The sequence below is a fragment of the Lissotriton helveticus genome, assembly GCF_964261635.1.
Source record: "Lissotriton helveticus chromosome 1_1 unlocalized genomic scaffold, aLisHel1.1 SUPER_1_unloc_9, whole genome shotgun sequence".
NCBI classification, from domain to species: Eukaryota; Metazoa; Chordata; class Amphibia; order Caudata; family Salamandridae; genus Lissotriton; species Lissotriton helveticus.
In genome coordinates, this window is record NW_027611736.1 from 1,968,211 (window position 1) to 1,985,289 (window position 17,079).

The 17,079-nt window shown below is 44.8% G+C and overlaps 1 pseudogene across 1 annotated transcript in view; it reads left to right on the top strand.

Moving 5' to 3' along the window:
* LOC144806601 (uncharacterized) overlaps nucleotides 1-16,197 on the top strand; it is a 159,164-nt pseudogene extending 142,967 nt beyond the window's left edge. Inside the window, exon 4 of the transcript XR_013605850.1 lies at nucleotides 5,601-16,197. The product of XR_013605850.1 is annotated as an uncharacterized LOC144806601 (transcript). The remainder of the gene's footprint in view (nucleotides 1-5,600) is intronic.
* Nucleotides 16,198-17,079: the final 882 nt, after the last annotated feature.

A 17,079-nucleotide genomic window follows, 5' to 3' on the forward strand; every position in this document is an offset into this window, starting at 1 on the left:
GCAGATATACACGACAGCTTTGACGCCCAGAATCTGCCTCCAGTTACCAAACCAACGACCCCCACAACCACCCTCAGCGCCTGGACCCCCATCAGCACAGAAGACACCACCCACGTCATGAACACCATCCACTCTGGCTCTCCCTTTGACCCGTGCCCCCATCATATCTACAACAAAGCCGACACCATCATCGCACCCCAATTCCGGAACATCATAAACAACTCCTTCGATATCTGGGGCATGTCAACTCTTGAAATTCGGATACCAGGAGGGTCAAGAAGGGTCGCCACAACTCAGGGAACTCCGACCCCCTACCAGCCAGTGTGAGTGTGAGTTTCTCCTTACCCAGTATCATCCAAAGCCGTTGAAGCCAGCCGGAGAGTGTAGGGATTTGGGCGGTGCGCCAGGGGATCAAGATGTTCTGCAAGGCCGCCCCTATGGCAATCGCTATTAGTCGTCCCCTTCGGGATTTTAGTGGATACATCAATGGGTTAGGCAGGCCCAGGAGGATATAGGAGGGAAAACGAGGGAGCCGAGTTTCTAAGTGAAGATCTATTTCATCCAGTACTTGGGACCAGTATGGCTATATGTGGGTGCAACTCCAGAGGATGTGTTCCAATGTTATTTTCTCCCCACACTCTCTCCAACAACAGATCGCTACGTCGAGGGTCAATGCGATTCACGCGCTCCGGCATATAGTACCAGTTAGTAACTATCTGACACATAAAAGTACACCTTAATTTTATTGCCCTTGATTCATACTCTGGACCATAGTTGAGGGATAGGTCTAGGCATAGTCCTTGCAACATACTATAGATTTGTGTGCGGCAGAGGCCAGAGCTCAAAACTCAGGACACCAGATACAAGAAGGTGGTAACTCAGGGCAGGGGAAAACAACTGTTGTCCGTGGAGGGGAAATTCCCATCTCAAAAATCTACATTACAAATAAATTAATATTATTCTTTTTTAAATATCTGTTTGATGCCAGTCAAAGTTCAGTTTCAAATAATTAATCAGTGGGGGAGGAAGATAGGCACGACGGTTGCGTTACCTATCCTCCACTGTTTGCAAAGAGAGAGCCTGTTGTTTCTCCGTTTGCAGACAGAGGATCTCCAAATAAATTAACAAAGAGTAATACTAGTATTTTCTAAACAATTCAAATAACCATTTCGCAATTCGTCGTGTTTACACGACCTTACCCGGACCGCATGGACAGTTTCTTGTCTTCCGAATCCAGCGCCCGATCGTCCTCTTTTCTTCGTAATCCTCGCGGCACTCCTGATGGTTCCCAGTCAGGACCGTAGATCACTCGAGAGAGGTCTGTTCGGAACCAGTGAAGTTCGGATGATCGGCTGTCAGACGAGGGTCTATCGGACAGGTGCACTCCCGATCGTTGCAGTCATTCACTCCGTCGTCAGGACCTCTCCCACTGGATCCACGAGTCGCTGATGGGCCCCACGCTTGGGACGCCAATTGTAAAAGGTCAGGCTACCAACCAGAATAAAAGATCCTAAAGTATTGCCCGGCGGTGTCGCCTCTTAAACCCACAAGATATTAACCAATGAAGAGGCAGGCGCTGGAGACTGGAAGGCAGGAAACAAGGGTTTTTATTCTCTCCGGAGGAGAACACATCAGTTCGGACAGCAAGTATCGTCATGAGGGGCTCTAACCGCATCTCTGAGGCCTGGCCTCTTATACACATTTCATGATCTTTATTACAGGTAACATATCTTTGCAATGCTTTGAAGTATGAAAGGACATCCTCTGAATCTCCCCTTCAGGCCCGTTCCCACACACATTTACAGTTGAAGTCCCCACCCCGGTCACAACAGGTGATGATTATCGCGCAGCTGGACATTCCGCCGATTCACGGAATGTGGGAGGTTTGATCGGATCTCATAGGGTGGGGGCTTTGATCAACTCGAGGGTCCTTTAATGAGGGAAGCTTCCTACTGTACGGGGGGGCAATAAACAGTATCCGCAGAGCTAGGTGGCGGCCTGGGAACGAGGAAGACAAACGGGCACACAGGAAAGGGGGGTTTGTATCAAAGGGCCTGGGACCATGAAAGGAATGAAGGGATGTGTTGCGCTGGGAACAGGATGGGGTTCCGAGGCAGAGCTGCGCTGAAGAGGGGTTTATGACCCAAGACATGTGAGAGCGGGGGGTTGTCAGCGCGCGGGGGGAGGCCTGCGAGGTCGAGGGAGAGAGAGAGACGCGCTGGCTATCAGCGAGGGGCAGGGAGGCCATGGTGCTCAAAATGGCTGCCGCTTACGCGCACGAATGGGTTCAAGGAGAGCAAGATGGTGCTGATAATGTTGACATTTGCAGCCTAACCTTTAACACAGCCAGGCTGGCCACTGTCTCAAAGAGTTCCTTTGCTGAATTCTTGGCCTTCTCAATGCGGTCCGTAAAGTATACACTCTTTGCTTTCCTAATGTTATCTTTATAAGCCCTCTGACTAACTTTCAATCTCTCTTTATCAAACTCGGTGTAGTTAGCTCGCCAGATCCGTTCGAGTTTTTTGCATGCTACTTTGGCTTCTCTGAGCGCGTCGGAGTACCAAGGAGCTGATGGAGCCAGCCTGGTGGGCCTACACCTCTTAGGAGGAGCTAACTTGTAACAGGCCCTATCAATTCACTCCGTATACTCGGTGGTGGCAATGTTCACGTCTGTAGACAAGGCCGGGCCAGAGGCCGTGAGCAACTCCTCCAAGGCTGTACCATCGATGTTTTTCCAAGCCCTACACATGCTAATTATTTGCCCCTCACATCGGGTTGTCTTAACCCGTGGGCTGAAGATGGAAAACAGCACCACCCCATGGTCTGTCCAGGGCAAGGGTTCAGCTTTGGAAAATACCAAATCAGGACTGCTGGAAAATATCCCATCTAGTGTGTGGCCGGCCTGGTGCGTTGGCCCTACGACCAACTAGGTCAGACCCACTGCAGACATCACATCAACTAAGGCCATGGTATCAGCTTCAGAGGGGTCTTCTAAATAAAAATTAAAATCACCCAGAACGGTGAAAGAGTTGGCACAAAGGGCTTCCTCTAGAATACTACCAACTGTGTCAAGAAAAAGGGACTTCGTCCTAGGGGGTCTGTATAGGAGGCCACCCTTAAAAGAATGATGATTAGAAAGTTCTAGTTTAAACCCCAAGGCCTCACATGCCACGGAGGTAACTGGAAAAAAGTGTCCCTGAATGGACGCCTGATAAATGATAGCAAGACCTCCGCCCTTCTTCCTTGGTCTATCCAGGACAAAGTTAAGATAATTAGGTGGAGTAGCCTTTACCAGGTCGGGCCAGATGCAGCATCCGTCCAGGTCTCAGTGATAAAGGCTATTAGTGCATTCATGTCCAGAATCAACTCAGCGCACTCCACACTATGCTTTACCAGAGATCTGGCATTAATTAGAATACAGTTGAAAGTTTGACTTCCTCGTCTATCCTTAGTAGTGGGAGTACGAGTGAAAGCCTTAGTTTTGCCCCCAATAATAGGAGGAAGATTCAATTTACAGAGGGGACAGCATTGCAATCCTACCTGTATATGTATATCCGGGGACATCCTTGGACACCTAGTGCTCTCACAGCCCCCCCCAGGTTCCACAGTTGCGCTCTATCATAGGTGCGCCTCTCACGGAGTTCTGGAGGAAACCTCACAGGGGTTAACATTGCAAAGTCTGGAAATTGCACTAATTTTCCACTTTTTATATTGAACAGTATTTCTATTGCAAAACGTATTTACTCAAGATGAAATTCTGTGGGTCCGCAAAATAAATCTAACCATGTATCATTTTATAAATTGGTCTCAGATTTACTCATTGAGTGTGTGTCATTTATTGCCACTGTGTGTACAACAGTGTGCGTCATTTATTGCCACTGTGTGTACAACAAATGCTTAAAACTACCCTTGTATACTGCTCCCCCACACTACCACAAAAGGGCCATAGTATTATCTACTTTAGCCTCTGAAAATCTCTGGGGATCCACTGGACTCCCTGCACACTATGCCTCTTTTTGATGTAGACCCAGGCACGACCAGCAACAGGAAAACCACATGGTTCACCGACGCCCTCAAAGACTCAAAGAAATCCTGCCGTACTCTCCATGAAAGGATGACAGAAAACATGACAAACCTTAAGAACACCACTCGCGAACACCACCAGCTGATCCGCACCACCAAAAGGACATCGTTCATAGAGCTGCTGGACAACAACACCCACAACAGCAAGGAACTCTTCAACATCGTAAAAGAGCTCTCCAACCCCAGCGCCAGCACCAACGACATCACACCGTCGCAAGACCTCTGCAACTCCCTCGCCATGTTCTTCTAACGCAAGTTCGCAGATATACACGACAGCTTTGACGCCCAGAATCTGCCTCCAGTTACCAAACCAACGACCCCCACAACCACCCTCAGCGCCTGGACCCCCATCAGCACAGAAGACACCACCCACGTCATGAACACCATCCACTCTGGCTCTCCCTCTGACCCGTGCCCCCATCATATCTACAACAAAGCCGACACCATCATCGCACCCCAATTCCGGAACATCATAAACAACTCCTTCGATATCTGGGGCATGTCAACTCTTGAAATTCGGATACCAGGAGGGTCAAGAAGGGTCGCCACAACTCAGGGAACTCCGACCCCCTACCAGCCAGTGTGAGTGTGAGTTTCTCCATACCCAGTATCATCCAAAGCTGTTGAAGCCAGCCGGAGAGTGTAGGGATTTGGGCGGTGTGCCAGGGGATCAAGATGTTCTGCAAGGCCGCCCCTATGGCAATCGCTATTAGTCGTCCCCTTCGGGATTTTAGTGGATACATCAATGGGTTAGGCAGGCCCAGGAGGATATAGGAGGGAAAACGAGGGAGCCGAGTTTCTAAGTGAAGATCTATTTCATCCAGTACTTGGGATCAGAATGGCTATATGTGGGTGCAACTCCAGAGGATGTGTTCCAATGTTATTTTCTCCCCACACTCCCTCCAACAACAGATCGCTACGTCGAGGGTCAATGCGATTCACGCGCTCCGGCATATAGTACCAGTTAGTAACTATCTGACACATAAAAGTACACCTTAATTTTATTGCCCTTGATTCATACTCTGGACCATAGTTGAGGGATAGGTCTAGGCATAGTCCTTGCAACATACTATAGATTTGTGTGCGGCAGAGGCCAGAGCTCAAAACTCAGGACACCAGATACAAGAAGGTGGTAACTCAGGGCAGGGGAAAACAACTGTTGTCCGTGGAGGGGAAATTCCCATCTCAAAAATCTACATTACAAATAAATTAATATTATTCTTTTTTAAATATCTGTTTGATGCCAGTCCATATGACTTTAATTTCTGCTTTGGGAATCTATGTTACAAGTCCATAGGATGCATGTATCCTTTGTGAGCTTAATAAAATGTTGGAAATTCTACAAATCCTCACTCCTACATCCAAGTACTCTCAGGCTACAATTCTACACTCTGCTCTGTCAGAAGAACAGCTCAACATTTTCAAAATTCTGCAATTCTGCATTGATATGGCTTGTAAATTATTTTTGGGGAAATGTACATGTATTATGTATTAACTATTTTATTTTAATACTATAGGTGATTGAAATTACGGACGAAGAAAACAAGATTTAGCACCAGACAACTGAATGTTAGTGCCATAAGAAGGATTATTTTGAAAAACTGAAGGACATCCAGCATTCTAAGTTTAAACAATTTTCAGAATCTAGGTGTGGCGAGGAAGTGGGAGCTGAGGAAAGTAATATACCTGTAAGTGAAGTCTCTAATTTAGCATTTCATTAACCCAGAGCAAAGCCATATCTGTGCACACAGCATCAGAAATAATCCAAGAAAGACCAATCACAGCATCCTCATCTGAAATATTATCAGAAAGACAAACTACCTCAGCATGACAGAATAACTTTCATCTAAAGCATCATGTAATTTCAGAGAGGAAGCACACACTGCATAAAAGAAAGATATAACAAAAGGTTTCTTCTGCAAACCATCTAAGAAAAGACACTGAAAGAAGACTCCGAAGCTGACACGTTAACAACCAAAAGATTGGAAAATCTCCTCTATTCAACAACCGTTTTTAACCAGTTACACAAGTTTGAGACTATCTGCCTCGGGATATAACACCTCGACCTACTCTGCTCATTCTGGCGAAAACCTTAAAAATCCACCACTTTATTGTTTTCATGACCATCCCAGATTGTTTCCTTTTTAATGTGTACTGTTCTGTAATTCTATGTAAATTGCCTCAACATTATCTGTTGTGCAGGAGTGATATGTAAAACTGTTAAATATAAAACCGGATTAAAGGAGCACAGTTACGCTATAGCTAATGTAAATAAATCCTTGTCTTCAGAACTACACTTACACCAAACATAGAAAGGGTAAAATTAACTGATGTTCTGCGACTGGTGAGCCACAAAAGTACTGTGCATTTTCTAATGCTCTCAGTTACTGCCATTATGTCAGTGTAAAAAGGTACTTATCAGTTTAATTATTAAATATCAGACTAACACCTTATCACTGCATTGATAAGAACCTATACAAATAGATTTGAGAAAAATTTCAGTCACAAAATAAGTTGCTGCCGGAGAGGCTATAACCAAAAGACTATTATCTGCTAGAAACATTTCGACAGGTGTTATAGGGATGCTTCTAAACATATTTTGCTCAATTAAAGTGTTAAGAAGATTACACACAATTTCTTTTAGAGATAAATACTGAACATTATCTAAACAAGCCAGACTCTAAAATCGGGTTCACTCTTACCGTGGCATATAAGCAAGAGAAAACTAAATGTAGAGCTATTAACTCTAGGAATAAATCTTATAAAAACACGGGCTGTGAGAACAAATTCAGTGTTAAAACTCGCCTCAATCAAAGCAAAGTAACCCAAGTTGGGGAAAAAAATTACCTGTGCCAAAAAAGATTCGGCCATAAATCTCATCTCACTGAATTTGAGAGAATGCACACTGGGAAAAACCACTCTCAGTGCTCAGTGTGCCACAAAAGTTACAGCCGTAAATCTCAACTCACTGAGCATATGAGAATCCACCATGGGGAAAAACCTTATCAGTGCTCTGAATGCCAGAAATATTTCAGTGAAAAAAGAGACCTTACTGTACATATAAGGTCCCACACTGGGGAAAAACCTTATCAGTGCCCTGAATGCCAGAAAAGGTTTTGTTACAAGCAAAGTCTTTCTCAACATGTATTAACCCACACTGGGGAAAAACCTTATCAGTGCTCTGAATGCCAGAAAAGGTTTCGTAAAAAACAAAGTCTTTTTCAACATGTATTAACCCACACTGGGGAAAAACCTTATCAGTGCACACATTGCCAGAAATGTTTCAATGCCCAAGCCACTCTCACTCGGCATAGAAGAACTCACACTGGAGAGAAACCTTATCAGTGCTCGGAATGCCGGAAGGCTTTTCCCGACTAACCTCTCATGGGACCCTCTGTAGAATCTGTTGTGCTCCTCAGCGCCAGGAAGCCGCTTGGCCGCAGTGCGCTTTAGAAATTTCTTTTTCATTTCATTCATTTCAATGCCAGAAATGTTTCATTGACAAAAGCAGTCTCACTCATCATATAAGAACCCACACTAGGGAGAAACCTTTTCAGTGCTCTGAATGCCAGAAATGTTTCAGTGTAAAAATCAGACTCACTGAACATACAAGAATCCACACTGGGGAAAAACCTTATCAGTGCTCTGAATGCCAGAAACGGTTTTGTAAAAAACAAAGTCTTTCTCAACATGCAATGACCCACACTGAGGAAAAACCTTATCAGTGCTCTGAATGCCAGAAATGTTTCAGTTTAAAAAGTAGTCTCACACGGCACATAAGAATCCACACTGGGGAAAACCCTTATCAGTGCTCTGAATGCCCAAAACATTTCAACCGTAAATCACTTCTAACTGCACATGTGAGATTCCACACTGGGGAAAAACCTTATCAGTGCTCTGAATGCCAGAAATGTTTCAGTGACAAAATAAGTCTTTCTCGACATACAATAACCCACACTGGGGAAAAACCTTATCAGTGCTCTGAAAGCCAGGAAAGGTTTTGTAACCAACAAAGTCTTTTTTAACATTCAATAACCCATTCGGTGGAACATCCTTATCAGTGCTCTGAATGCCAGAAATCTTTCAGTATAAAAAGTAGTCTCACACGGCACATAAGAATCCACACTGGGGAAAAACCTTATCAGTGTTCTGAATGCCAGAAATGTTTCAGTGAAAAAAGAATACTCACTACACATACAAGAACCCACAGTGGGGAAAAACCTTATCAGTGCATTGAATGTCAGAAATGTTTCAGTGAAACAAGAATACTCACTCAGCATACAAGAACACACACTGGGGAAAAACCTTATCAGTGCATTGAATGCCACACATGTTTCAGTGAAAAAATCAATCTCACTCACCATATAAGAACCCACACTGGGGAAAAACCTTATCAGTGCTCCGAATGCCAAAAAAGTTTCAGCCGTAAATCTGATCTCACTGAACATGTGGGAATCCACACTGGGGGAAAAACATTATCAGTGCTCTAAATGTCAGAAAAGATTCAGAGGTAGTGATGGTTACATGCACCATAAGAAAACACACCATCAAAAATACTTCAGTGCTCCAAGTGTCAGAAAAGCATCAATTTTAAACGCAATTTCACTCTACATGAGCAGATGCACACAGGGAAAAAACATTACCTATGCTGTGAATGCCCGAAATTCCTATTTTTTGATAGGCACAGCCTCACTAACCATAATCAACTCCATACTGATGAAAACCTTATGAGTGCTCTGAAGGCCAGAAAGCTGCAGAGAAAAACGCTATCTCACCATGAGAAACTCCACGCTGGAGAAAATCCTTATGCCATAAAAGCCTGAATCTGAAAGACAGTGTTATGCTTCAAGAGAGATCCCACTCTGGGGGAAAAACCTTATGAGTGCTCGAAATGCAAGCAAAGGTTTGGTCACAAATTACTTCTCACTTGACATGTGCGAACTCACACAGGAGAAAAAACCTTGTGTGTTCTGAATGTCAGATAAGGTTTAATCACGGATACAATGTCATTTCACATGAGAGAATTCACACTGGACTAAAGCTTATATAGGAGGGGAAAGCCAGAAACGTTCTACTCAGAAAGGAGATCTCACTAAACTTGAGAAATGCATCCACATGAGGTGAAAAGTAAAGCGTATCATGAGTTGCAGAAAAGCTTCTAACAACATGACCTACCATGAGAGAGCACATATTGTAGTTGCAATAGGATTCATCAAGAAACTCTTGCAGGATAACTTAGGCTGCCCGCATGCAACCTTCAAAGAAATTTCAGGCCGTAAAAATGTTTTAATTGCAACAAAATCCACAATTTGAGTATCTGAAAGTTACAAAACTCTCAAGGTCTTTACTTGACACAGTGAAGTGTTCGTACTTGCAAACATCAACTAATTAACAAAAAATTCAAAATATTAATGTCTTAAATTTTCTCCACCCAAAAGGTTTCTACTCACACTTGTTTCTTAACATATGACTGAAATCTAGATTTTCATGATAAGATTAGGCCTGGAGACGTGGAGTTCTGCGAGCAGCAGAGTGTTTTAGGGTCATGCCGTTCGTGGTGATTTTGATCTCTGATTGTTAGTGCCGCCCTGTATAATTAATCGTGAATGGCACCATGTGCAGCGCAAGAGGGTGCAGCTGCTTCTACTCGAGCGGCAGCTTTGTCAATGCGAAGGAAGGTTTCTCAACGCGAGTGCTTGTGTCCTGCCGAGATTACTCGCATTGAGAAATCAGACGATTTTGCTCGCCAACTAGACCTTGGCAAGCGCGAGCAAGGAAAAATCTAATCAGGAGGTGGATTTTCCTCGCTCCAGTTAATGGCGTTGAAGAGCGCGAGTGTGGAAAAAACCTCGCTCCGCTCCACAGTGCAGAGTTTTTAAGAACTATGCAAGCTCCGCTGAGTATGGAAAACTCTGCTAGCGGAGTTCACCACCCGGAATTAGATAATATACAACAGCAGGAAAACATAACAAACCAGTTACTTGCCTTCGGTAACGCTCTTTCTGGTGGATACTCCTTTACCTGCAGATTCCTCACCTTGTGAATATTTCCCACACGCCAGAATGGATCCTCAAACTTTAAAGCCGTCCTGCTGCACGCGGGGCTCTCCCTCAGCAATGGGAGCCCCGCACGGGCAGGCACCAGCATTCTCCTTCGGGCGGCTTTTCCGGCGTGGCGAGCGTGGGACTTCCTTTCGAAACCGAAAGTCCCGCCCGCCGTCAGGCACTACGGTGCCTGGCTTCCTGTTTTGCTGTGGGCTGCTGCGGTGATCTCTTTTCCAGCAATAAGAGGGGCAGGCTCCCTCGTAAGTACAAATATACAGAGGGGTTGGCACACGCTTAATTAGGCAAAGTTGCGGGGTGGGCACCAGCGCATAAATTAAAAATAGCACACCAAGACGCAGGGTGGGCACCTGCACACCATAAATAACGAGATAAGCGGGGTGGGCACCCGAAAGGCTCAAGAGGAGAGGAGAATCCCTACAAGGCTCTCCCTCGCTGGGGGCACTAAATCAAAAGCGCACCCAGTCTTCATATAAAGCGCAGGAAGGCTGTAGCAAGCCTTGGTAAAAGCAGAACACAGAGCAATAGGTCCAAGAAGTCCTGGGCATCAGGGAGGGCAGTGTAGGGCCCCTGGCAAGCACACAGGGCACTCCAGCAAGGAGACCGCCCCGTGGTGGTCCCTCCTGGGCCACACCAGCAGCAAGACCCCTCTGTCAGGATCCAAAAGTAGAAGGGTCCCCAAGAAGTCCTCCAGGAATCCAGGGGCAGGGCAGGGCCCAGGGAGGTAAGTCTTCCCCTGGGGCCCAGCAGCAGCACTCCCCTGGTAGATTTAAGTAGCAAACAAGAAAATGTTCATGGGGTCACAGCCCCTTATTTATACAGCTAAATACACGTGTGACACTGCACAGGGCTAGGAGAGAACCAGTTACAACTGGTTCAGGAGCACTTGAGCACTTTGTTTTGCTCAGCTCCTCTCCTCTATTCACAGGACAGGCCAGGGACATCAGACGCACCACAGGGGGTGGATCCAGCATTGTGGAGGGAAGGCTCAGCTCTATTCAGGTCCTAGATGCAACTCCTCCCTCCCATCTACATGCAGATCTCCCTATTCACCACCGGGAAGACCCATCCTGGCTCCTGGAGCCAAGCACACCAGCCAGCTCCTGTCAATCACAAACCAGACAGTCAATTCACATTCACTGCACGCAGAAATGCCAACTTCTAAAAGTGGCACTTCTCCACTAGTCACATTAAATCTGCGCACAACATTGCGCAGCATTTAATCTCACGAGTCCGCACATACCATAACCTGCCCCTGCACTCTTCTCACATCAGGAATTATCATGGACACTCATCCCCCATGCATTCCTATGGGAGGGCAGGCCACTCTCACCACACGCACTCAGAGAGCACACACACTTTACACTGGGCCACAGTGCTACAGTACGCAGAGGCCGCAAATCACTTAACATCAGGTCAGAGTTCAAGGCAAAAAGTTCAGGAGTGAACCTGCCAAAAGGGCCAAGTCCAACAGTTTCGCAATAGGGACAATGGTAGAGTAGGGGTCAGTTTGGGTGGGGGTGGCAGGATAGGGTGAGCAGAAAGGGCCAGTGTTTTGTGGGAACGGATGTTGGCAATGTTTTGGGGAAGGGGGCTATGGTTTTCAAGGTTAGTGTGGTGGGGTTGGTGGCAGTGCTGTGGGGTAGGGTGACATGGAAAAGGTCTAGGCTATTCTAACTCCTTTTTGTTCTTGTGTAGAGTCTTGAAGCGTAGATTCTGCTGGTTCTAGAGCTCTTGGGCTGTCTGGTAACTACAATATACTCTTGCTGCTTCAAGTCTCCGGTCAGTCTGGGGTTCAGTACACTTCTGGGAAACTCAGAACCTTGTGGGCTGGATCCATATTTTTGAACTCCCACTAGAAAAGGGTGGAAGTAACATGTGCCCTCTCCCTTTCACAATTTGCATCATGCGTATCCTACCTATCCTAGACAATTGTTGCAAGTGTAAAAACAGGCCTCCTTTCACAGGACTGGCCCAATGGAAACTCTTTGTTTTGTAGCACATTACTGTTGTTTTATGCATTTCTCAAATTATTTGATTTTGGGGATATTAAGTGTTTACAACAGGGGTCTTCAACCTTTTCTGAAGTGAGAGCCACTTCTGATCAGTGAAAGTCTTGAGCTACTTAAGGCTAATCATCTCACACATTGTTACCAGACAGTTTATCAAGTAGGGCCTTTTAGATTGAAGATTAACCATCTGTCTGCGCCTTCCACGCCATGGTACTCCTATGATCTGAAAATGTAGGCACCAATAACAATTTTGGAGGAAGAGTTACAGTCTATTGTTCAACACAGTTAAATCACTTTCATCCTTTGGTTATAAATATATAGTAACTCCCAGCCAAAAAGCTGTGATGAAGTATCCAAATTCTTTTTTCCAAAATAAATAAAATATTCCTGAATTTTACGATAACACCAGATAATCTTTAGGGACAGATACAGTGGAGGAACGTACGGTGAATAAACTAACTTACCATTTCCTGGTAATGAGTACATTCACCCCACTTACTGAAGAGAAAGTATCTAATCTTATCAACACTATGAAATGTGGAACCCCTGCAGATTCTTGCCCTCCATCCGGTTTCATCTAACATTTCTGCTTATCTCATTTTGTTACTAAGAATGGTGCTGAAGTCCGTCTTTTTTCCAGATGCTTGGAAAAAGGCATCTATTTTGCCACTTCTAAAGACTCCTTCCCTCTATCCCTCGGATGTAAAGAGCTACGGATCCAAATTGGTATTTCCTCTTCCCGATAAAATTTTAGAAAAGGCCATGAATCAGGAGATCACCGTCTTCTTTGAAAATACGGACTGTATGGGTCCTGCTCAACATGGGTTTAGACCCTACTACTGTACAGATTCGGCCTTATCGGCAGTAACTGAAGAGATCAGATCCATTGTGGATAGAGGAGATTAATGCGTCCTTGATCTTATTTGATCTTTCAGCCATATTTGATCGGGTTAACAATTTCTCTTTGGTAAGCCGTTTAGAAAGTATAAGCATCAACTGTACTGCTCTAAAACTGACCAGGTTCTTTTTGTCAAACAGAGGGCAATTGGTACCTTTGGAAGATTTTACCTCTGCCCCATTTTCACTTCCTTGTTTGGTTTCGGGGATCTTCAATAAGTCTGACTTTGCCTAATGCCTACAGCACTCCATTAATTGATCTAGTTTGATCCTGTTAGTTCTCTGCATTCTTTTATTCCAATGATACCCAAATAGTGGTATTGGTTACTGCAGAACCTGAAAAAGTGGCAAAAGATTTTAGAACTAGTATGACTAGCATCGCTAATTAATGCAGAAGAATTTCTTAAAATTGGATGCAGAAAAAACAGCGTTAGTGCTATTTTGTAAGGATTCCTCCTTCTGGAACACCTTTTGGTGGCCACACAGTCTTGAGCCCCTTCCACTCCCAGTCCATAAGGCTAGAAATTTGGGTATTCGTCTTTGACTCAAAACTCACTTTTATTGACCACTCCAATCAAGTAACCTCCTCCTGTTTCCTTATGTTAAAACATTCAAAGAAAATCTTGCCCTTCCTTCCCATGGAGCTTAGGAAAAGTGTTATCCTGGCTCTTGTCGTATCTAAAATGGAATCTTTTATTGACCTTTATATGGGCTCCCAGTTGTCTTCTCAATAACTTTCAAACAGTCCAAAATGTGGCAGCAAGAGTGCTGAAGAACCTCCCCAAATTTTGCTCAGCCTTTATTGCCATTTAAGACCTCTATCGGCTGCCCATTAGGACAAGAATTAAATTTAAAGCCTCATGCTGTGCTCATAAGGCACTGCATTAGATTGGCCCTTCCTTGAAGACGTTCAAATGATATTCCTATTCTCGTACTCTATGGTCCAGCAATACTAGGCAGGTAGGTTTATTTTATTTATTTTATTTTAAGAGTTTTATATAGCGCTGGCTAGACCCGGAGGTATCAGAGCGCTTTATATGAGGTTCCACAATGTTACAGGGTTACATCAGTTACAAGTTACATTTGTTGCAAGAAAACATTTAAAGAGAATAGAAGACGAGATAAAAGGAGTGTAGAAGGGTAGGGGAGTAAGGTAGATGGGTAGGAGGGAGATACGGTGGAGAGACGAAGGAAAGTCTGTCCAAAGTCCGGCTGGGTAGGTGATGGCCGAGGGGGAAGCCCAAAGCCCTTCTCGTCTATAGCTATCAAGGTAGCTCCACTGGGCATCGGCCAAACTGCTAGGTCTCAACGGTCGGCGGCAAGTTCGCAGAGTCAATGTCTTAATGGGTGAGCCGGATAGGGGATATGCTTGAGGACTGGTCGATGTCCAATAGTAGTAGCACAACGTGGTAAAGGACCACTATGGGTACGAGGGGGTCGCAAGTGTCTTGATGAGGCGCGGGTATTTGGTAGGTTTCCCAGTGTAGTTTCTGGTCCCGTCGCGTTCTGTGAGAACTTTGGTTTCCCCATTTTGCTGCGTAGAGCTGGTGCCACCTGATGGTCTAGTCTAGGGCACTGTCTGTTGTCTGTGCGGCTCCCCAGCTCAGAAAAGTGTGTGTGGCCTCCCACTCAGTAGTCACTTCCGCGCAAGCGTAGTCCACACCCCACTTCCCAGTGGGTACTCAATGCGCGGGTGATGGATTGCGCCTCAGGAACTCAGTCCATCTGGCAGGCGCTGGGAAGCCTCACTCCAAAGAAATCAGTGGGGAGGGAGGTTGATCAAACTGGGTGCAGACCGGGCGGTCCGGCAGCCATCTTAAGGTCAGGCGATGACCTCCTGCCGTGCCTCTGACCGGTCTAGGTCAGTAAAGGGGGGGTTGTACCGGAGACAGCAGGCGGCTCAGTGGGGTCTCACAGCCTACCTCCCAAGCTCCGCTGCGGTGTCCTTACAGAGTGTGCTGTATCACCTCTCCCGGGCCGTCTCAGCCACGAAGTCCCTCAGGCGCCATTTTGAGTCCAGGCAGCCCCGGTGTTGGATCGCGTCTAAACTGATGCTGGGGCCGGGGGTGAGAGTGTGCTCCGTGCCCTCAGATGAAGGATGCTGAAATGACCAAGTGTCCGTGGTTTATACTGCAGATATGCAGGGGCCTTATCTGCCCCTGGACGATGCCGCCATGGGAGGGGGGAGGGGACGGTTCGGCGGCAGCTCCGGATCGCTGTCCCGATTTCCGGCTTTTCCCCTGAGCTCGCGGTGGCCTCCTGCGGAGTTTATGCTCATATTGTCGCCCCCTCTGTCCTCTGCTCCTTGTCTCCCGCTGCGAGGGCCGTATCACAGAAGCCCGATGTTTGGTGCTAGACTGGCCGATCAGGAGAGAGTGTCAGAGACGGGCAGGCGCCTTTTACATTTCCAGAATAAAAAGTGTCTATTGGGGAGGAAGAAGTTTCCCCTACTCTACCTCCAGATGGTGGAACTCTATCCAATCATTTGAGGTCAGCCTAAACTATTGAAGTTCAGGAACTTAAGCCTTTTCTTTTCAGCCCATAGTTTAATGTTGTCATCTAACTGCTTAGCAAATGTTTAGGTATTTTATATCCGGTACTGTCAGGTTTGAAATGACACGAGTGCCAAGACGCCTTTTTGGTAATCGTTCGCTTGATTTAAAATTTATTTAAAATTGTTGATCTCCAAAAAGGCCTAAATCAATAAATTGAATTGAAATTCAAGTTTATCATTGTAATCCTATTGTTGGAAAATATGTGATTTTGAACCCCATGAGGTGGTTCCTTTCCAGAAAGCATTCAGGTTGTAATCATGAGTCAAATAATGCTGAGGAGGTTAAAATATTCAAATTGAATTCTAATTACGCATGAAATGTTCATTGTTCAATATATTTTTCCTAGTATTTTAATGTGAGGACTTAATTGCTTAAGGAAAATAATTAGTATTTGTTTTTCTATATGTCGGAAGCATTACATTATTGAAATCACTGTATCCCACCTTCTTTGTTTCCTTTCCTGTTCTTTATGGACGTTTCTATTGTTGAACTTTAAAGATTGCCTGAAATTAAGAATTGTGCTCTACATAACTTTGCTGTGTTACAGTTTGTTGATTTTTATGTACAACTTTTGTCTCTTATGTGTATGGCAACTGATTTTTTGTTTTGCTTTAATAATCAGCTTATGTTTATTAGGTTTTATTATTCAATAAAATGTTTCAAACACAACAAATGGTAGTTGATATGTATTTACAACTGCAACATTTTTATTGTATGGGCAGTTTCAAAGGGGCCAAAAATATGGTCTGTGGGATGACGGAGTACCACATTGGCATCAGCAGGGAGAAGTTTGGTCAGGTGATTGGGGATACATGTAAAGTTGGAAGTAGGGGTAACGCATTTACATTGTGTGGACTGTGACTCCTGGAGTTATTGTGAGGGCTACCATGCTACTCTGTAAATGAATCCCCTAGTGATTATTATCAACAAACTTTATTTGGTTTTATAAAAGAAAACCATAAAATTCATACATAAAATGATAAAACATCTTCCAAGTTACAGATTGACAAATATAATATGTCCTAGTTAATCAGAACACAAGATAAAAATTCATGAATTACAGTACAGAAGTTAATCGCAGCTTGACCTGAACAGTGACCCGTAAAAAGTTAAGCTTATGCAAAACAGTGTCCTTAGAGAGCAGTTGTAAAAAGTTAAGAGCTGGTCTCACCCTCCTAAACCCCGCTTTTTTGAGAATGGGAATAATAAATAACTTTCTAGGGACAGCAGAAAAACTACAAAACATTAAAAAAGTGCATTATGTCCTGAGGAGACTCACTGTTGCAGCCACAGGGCATGAGGCACGAGGCCTCTGTGGAAGCTGCAAGGGTGTGCCAAGAGGTAATGGAAGAAGTTGAGCCGAAACTGGGTGAATAGAAAAAGATCATGGATGCTTTTAAGCCCTAGAAGATAAGGTTCGATGGTTGGTACAGTTTTTAATACAATGTACTTACGCACACTAGGCTTACA